The 6,754-nt window shown below is 45.3% G+C and overlaps 1 pseudogene; it reads left to right on the forward strand.

The window, feature by feature from the left end:
- The first annotated feature begins 437 nt into the window (after positions 1-437).
- On the forward strand, positions 438-1,212 carry LOC128643595 (spindlin-Z-like; annotated as a pseudogene).
- Positions 1,213-6,754: the final 5,542 nt, after the last annotated feature.

Genomic DNA, 6,754 nt, shown 5'->3' on the forward strand with positions numbered 1-6,754 from the left:
GGAAAACGAGGAACTGGAATGTGAGGGTATGGGCCAGGTCTGGAAGTTCAGCAGGAGAGCTTGAGGCGGGAGTTGCTGTTAGTGCTGCCGACAAAACCTATGACGGATAAGGCAGGCAGAAAAAAGGGAGGAGGTTAGGACACTAAAAATAAATAAATATATCATTGAGACAGAGTACTGCAACAAATCGCAAGGACTGGAGGGACTGTGTAGTAACCTGAATGTTACGTCTATGCAGCACTCTTCAGGTTGGAGTAGCCTGACATCGGAACCACTTGCTGTGGATTGAAACACAGAAATCTTGCTTGGATGATGGACTAAAAGGACACAGTTTCTTTGTATAGACTGGAACAAAAAAGGGAAATTGGAGGAATAGGATTTTTACCCTAGTTTGGCAGCTTTGCTGCCCTTTTATACATTTTTTTATACACAGATGAATGAAGACCCCATTCGGAAAGGCAGCAGGTCAGAGAGCCAGAGGTGATGCAGCACATGCAGGTGTGTCTGCCAGTATGATGAAAAAAAGGACTTCTCACAAGAAGCATCGAAATAATTTGGTCCAAGCAAACCAATTTCCCAGCCCCGGAGGAATATTGTAGGTTGCAGATAACGTAGGTTGTAGATGGCCCAATAACACAATGGAAAGGAACTGTATTGGATCAAGTGCCAGTCAACCCATCCCTTTATCTTATTAAATATGATGGATTTGATTGTGTCTATGGACTAGAACTCCACAAGGATGAGCGAGTGTCTGCTCTTGAAGTTCTTCCAGATAGAGTTGCTTCATCTCGAATTAGTGATGCTCACTTGGCAGACACAATGATTGGTAAAGCTGTTGAACACATGTTTGAAACAGAAGATGGTTCTAAGGATGAGTGGAGAGGAATGGTCTTAGCAAGAGCTCCCATAATGAACACATGGTTTTATATAACCTACGAGAAGGACCCAGTTTTATATATGTATCGGCTATTAGATGACTACAAAGAAGGAGATCTCCGCATCATGCCAGACTCTGATTCCCCTCCAGCAGAAAGAGAACCAGGAGAAGTTGTGGACAGCCTTGTAGGAAAGCAAATGGAGTATGCCAAAGAAGATGGCTCAAAAAGGATTGGCATGGTAATACACCAAGTGGAAGCCAAACCCTCTGTTTATTTCATAAAATTTGATGACGATTTCCATATTTATGTCTACGATTTGGTGAAGACATCGTAGATGTATTATTTGACTTATTGCCAAACAGGTGGATTTATTAAATGTAAAATATGTAGACATACTTGTCCACTTCTGTCCAATTATGTGACGCTTCAGATTCCAGGCAAGCCCGCAACCCCTTAAAGGAAGTAACGCAGTTTTGTTGCTAAGAACAAAAAAAAAATTTCCACATCAAAAGGAAACAAACCACGTTCTGTGAATTACAACTCATTTTGCATAATGGAATTTATCCTTTAGAAGGAAACTGATCTAGTAGTGGTGAATTCAAACAAAAGAAGCATGGATGCAAGAGACAAACTGGGCGAATTCTGTAAATTTTCAAAGTGGGGGGAAAAAAAGGTTATAAAAATGTAATTGTTGTATTTCTTAAGCACTCATTCCTCATCAATACAAGTCCAGTTTGGTATATCTAACTACTTTAACATAGTTATCAGTATGTATTTCAAGTAAAAGTATTTTTCCCAGTGTTACTTATGTCTTATAATGTGGGGAGTGTGATGCTGCAGTTCAATTATCCAGCTGCCCAGTGATGTAGGGTCTTTTTTTTTCTTTGGTCCCTCTTGTTACAACTTTCTGATTCATAATATTTTGTTAATTTTTGTACCTGTTTTGTCAGAAATCTTGTTATAGTACAACAATTGACAACTTATTTCCATTTTTTTTTTATCTCATCCCAGTAAAAACTATTATTCAGCAAAAAAAAAAAAAGAGGACATATGGCATCCTTTTGAAAATTAGATTACAGGAAAGGCATTGATTTTAGAAACCCGGAGATAATTTGTTGCAACCGGGAATTTGAATCAAACAAATGATTCGATGGACACCCAGTACACTTCTTTCTCCTTCGGCCTTTTTATAAGAGGGTCCAGGACCCTCAAAAAAAAGACCAGCAGGAAAGAGGACGTATGGCATCCTTTTGAACAATAGAGTACTGGTACGGCATTGATTTTAGAAACCCACAGATAATTTTTTTGAAAAGTGAAATAGCCCCAAAAACCATGCTTGGACTCCCACTCCAGGTCGTTCTCCTTCAGCTTTTTTATAAGAGGGTCCAGCACCCTCAACAGAAACTACTGCAAGAAACACCACCACATATGCCATCCTTTTGCACAAGCGAGTACAGGTATGGCATCCATTTTTGAAACCCAGAGATAATTGAGAGGAAACAGGAACATTTTTCTAAAAATTTGATGGGCCACCCATTACAGGTCGTTCTCCTTCAGCCTTTTTATACCATGGGCCACGACCCGCAACAGGCACAACAACATGAAACACCACATATGCCACCCTTTTGCACAATAGAGTACAGGTATGGCATAGATGGAACATGGAGATAATTTAGAGCAACCAAGAGACGGATAAAGATGCTTGGTCGGTCCTCCTCCTTAAAATTTGTAGCATTTTGTGTTCAATTTAATGGTCCACCAGATATGAGTGGTTTGCTAATGCTAAGTTGTACAATTCGTAACAGTTTAATCACTATTGTTATGTGCCTTATTTTTTTTATTTGAGTTTTGTACCCACAGAGCAGCAGCAGAGGCCAGAAAAATTAGGAATGTACAAATGACTGAAAAAATTGGGTATTGTTGTAGCAACTGCTGTAGCAGAGGCCAGAAAAATTGATGTTTGTAAAAAATTTAAAAAGTGCCCTAAAAGCTTGTGGCTTGAACACTAGTTGTTGGCGGATAAGTCAAGCAAGTCCTCCGGCTTTATAACCAAAAAAAAAGGCCAGCCTGTGTACCAGTTGTAGCCCAAGCCAGCTCATCTCATCATCAGGCCTTTTTTATTCAAATGTATCGCCCAATGTCAGTCCCTTCGGGATCCATCCCTCATTCATTTTTATAAAAGTGAGATAGTCAAGGCTTTTTTGACCTAGGCGACTTCTCTTTTCAGTGACAAAACCTCCTGCTGCACTGAAAGTCCTTTCGGACAGGACACTTGAAGCGGGGCAGGCCAGAAGTTCCATTGCAAATTGGGATAGCTCAGGCCACAAGTCCAGCCTGCACACCCAGTAGTCAAGGGGTCCATCGCTCCTGAGAGTGTTAAAGTTAAAGCTAGGCCTGTCGGTTGAGTCTTTCTCTAAGGCTGGATCCCGAAAGGCTCTGATGGTGCATGGGAGTTAAAAAGCTACGCATGTCCTCCATCAACAAGACGTCAGGAAAGCGTCCGGTCCTTGCCGCCATGGTCGTGGGAGGAGGAGGAGGATTAATTTCATCTCTTCCCCTGTTACATTCCTGTGGTGCTGTGACATCACCCTTATACGCTGTGTAAAGCATAGTTTTTAATTTATTATGAAAATGCTCCATCCTTTCCGACTTGCAGGAATTTGGTAACATTTCAGGCACTTTATGCTTATACCGGGGGTCGAGGAGCGTGGACACCCAGTACAGGTCGTTCTCCTTCAGCTTTTTTATACGAGGGTCCCTCAACAGGCACGACAGCATGAAAGAACCCATTTGAACAAGGTTGGATGCTGAGCTAATCATGTCCCGTTCCTCCTCACTGATGGTATCTTCTTCCCCCCAGCCACGTACAACACCACGGGTACCAGAGAGGTGACAACAAGGAGCACCCTGGGATGACTGTTGTGCTCGGTCTTCCTCCTCCTAATCAAAGCCAGATTCCTCCTCTGACTCCTCTTCCTCACAATCCTCTTCCTGTGTTGCCGCAGGTCCAGCAAGAGATGCTGATTCGGCTGTTTGTGGGGGTGATGGACACCACAACTCTCCCGCTTCCTCTTCACGCTCATCTACTGCCTGATCCAGCACTCTTCGCAGGGCACGCTCCAGGAAGAAAACAAATGGTATGATGTCTCTGATGGTGCCTTCGGTGCGACTGACAAGGTTTGTCACCTCCTCAAAAGGACGCATGAGCCTACAGGCATTGCGCATGAGCGTCCAGTAATTTGGAAAAAATATCCCCAGCTCCCCAGAGGCTGGCCTAGCACCCCGGTCATACAAATACTCATTAACAGCTTTTTCTTGTTGGAGTAGGCGGTCAAACATTAGGAGTGTTGAATTCCACCGTGTCGGGCTGTCGCAAATCAAGCGCCTCACTGGCAGGTTGTTTCGACGCTGGATATCGGACAAGTGCGCCATGGCCGTGTAGGAACGCCTGAAATGGCCACACACCTTCCTGGCCTGCTTCAGGACGTCCTGTAAGCCTGGGTACTTATGGACAAATCGTTGTACAATTAGATTACACACATGTGCCATGCACGGCACATGTGTCAACTTGCCCAATTTCAATGCCGCCACCAAATTACTTCCATTGTCAGAAACAACCTTGCCTATCTCCAGTTGGTGCGGAGTCAGCCACTGATCCATCTGTGCGTTCAGGGCGGTCAGGAGTGCTGGTGCGGTGTGACTCCGCTTTCAGGCAAGTCAACCCCAAGACGGCGTGACACTGCCGTACCCGGGATGTAGCATAGTACCTGGGGAGCTGAGGGGTGCCATAGATGTGGAGCAAGACGCATAAGTTGAAGAGGACTCAGCCGAGGAAGAGGTTATGGAAGAGGATGGAGTAGGAGGAGTAGAGGAGGTAGCAGCAGGCCTGCCTGCAAGTCGTGGCGGTGTCACCAACTCTTCTGCAGAGCCGCGTATTCCATGCTTGTCAGAAGTCATCAGGTTTACCCAATGCGCAGTGTAGGTGATATACCTGCCCTGACCATGCTTTGCAGACCAGCTATCCGTGGTCATATGGACCCTTGCCCCAACGCTGTGTGCCAGACATGCCATAACTTCCTTTCTCACAACAGAGTACAGGTTTGGGATTGCCTTTAGTGAAAAGAAATTTCTGCCAGGTACCTTCCACTGCGGTGTCCCAATAGATAAAAATTTTTTGAAAGCATCAGACTCCACCAGCTTGTATGGTAAAAGCTGGCGGGCTAAGAGTTCAGAAAAGCCAGCTGTCAGACGCCGGGCAAGGGGGTGACTTTGAGAAATTGGCTTCTTACGCTCAAACATGTCCTTGACAGACACCTGCCTGTGGGCAGATGACCAGGAACTGCTACGTAAGAGAGACTGAGTGGAGGATGGTTGAGAGGGGGCAAGGAGGACAGCACTGGTTAACGTGGCTGAAGATGCTGGAGCAGGAGGAGGAGGGCGGCTTTCACTTTGTGTGCTGCTTCTACTCATGTGTTCTTCCCATCGGCCTTTGTGATGGGAGACCATGTGCCTTCGCAAAGCAGTTGTACCTAGGTGGCTGTTGGACTTCCCACGACTCAGTTTCTTTTGGCACAGGTTGCAAATGGCATCGCTGTTGTCAAAGGCAGATACACAAAAAAATGCCACACTGCTGAGCTCTGCGATGACGGCATTCTGGTGGTGGCAACAGCATGCGTTGATGGGCGTCGGCGTGCTGTCTGGCTGACCCCTGGTGACGATGCATGCTGTCTGACTGTGCCACTAGCTCCTTGAGAAGACCTCCCCGTGCTTCCAAATCGTCTCCTCCTCTCTGTCTCCCCATCTGAACTTTCCCCCTCTTCTTCTTCTCTTCTAGCAGGCACCCACGTGACATCCACCGACACATCATCAACCGCTTCACTTGTATCTGAAACATCAAGAAAGGAAGCAGCAGCGGGTACAACATCATCATCATCACACCGTACCTCCATGTCGGTAATGCTGCCTGACTTAGACTGATCACTATTATCTACATCCTCTGTCAATGATGGTTGCGCATCACTCATTTCTTCCAAATGATGTGTCAATAACTCCTGTGACAGATCAAGTGAAGCGGCTGTGGTGCTAGTGTTGGTGGTGGCGACAGGCAAGGGAGTGGCACTGGTCACTTGAGACCTGCCCAAAGCACAGCTGGACTTAAATGGTGCGTCAAGGTTAGGAGGACTAGCAGCGGAAGCTGAAGAAGATTGGGTGTCCTGTGTTAGCCATTCAACTAGGTCCTCCTCAGAAGTTTTTGCGCCCCCCCTGGCACCCGGCGTCTGAACAATGTGCATATTTGTAGGGTCTAAAGGAATCACAGCACCACGACCACGGAACCTGCGGGGTGGCCTGCCTCTGCCTGTCATTTTTTTTTTAAATGGACACTAACAATACTATTACACCAATTGAGTGGTGGCACTGTGAAAGTGGGCACAGTATACGCTGTGAGACTGACAACAACAAAAAAGACAGATGTTTTAAAAATCACATATTGTTAATTTTTTAAAATATTACAAGTACTGTGGCAACAAATATGATTGTTTGGCACTAGTTGGCAAATGGGCCTGTCTGGCACACACGCTGGGAGAAAGGAAACTGCAATTCAATGGCACTAGGAGACTGAAGAATCACAGTCAAAACAGTTATGATTAACAAAAATTATAATCCTGTTACAATAAATATGAGTGGTGGCACTAATTGGCTAGTTGGGACTGGCACACAGGCAGGCAGGAGGAAAATGCAATTCAAGGGCACTAGTAGACTGCAGATTGACAGTCAAAACAGTGATGATTGACAAATTTTGCAATACTGTTAAAAGAAATATGATTGCTGGCACTAATTGGATAGTTGGGCCTGGTACACAGGCTGGCAGGCAGTAG

The sequence above is a fragment of the Bombina bombina genome, unplaced genomic scaffold, assembly GCF_027579735.1.
Source record: "Bombina bombina isolate aBomBom1 unplaced genomic scaffold, aBomBom1.pri scaffold_861, whole genome shotgun sequence".
Taxonomy (NCBI): domain Eukaryota; kingdom Metazoa; phylum Chordata; class Amphibia; order Anura; family Bombinatoridae; genus Bombina; species Bombina bombina.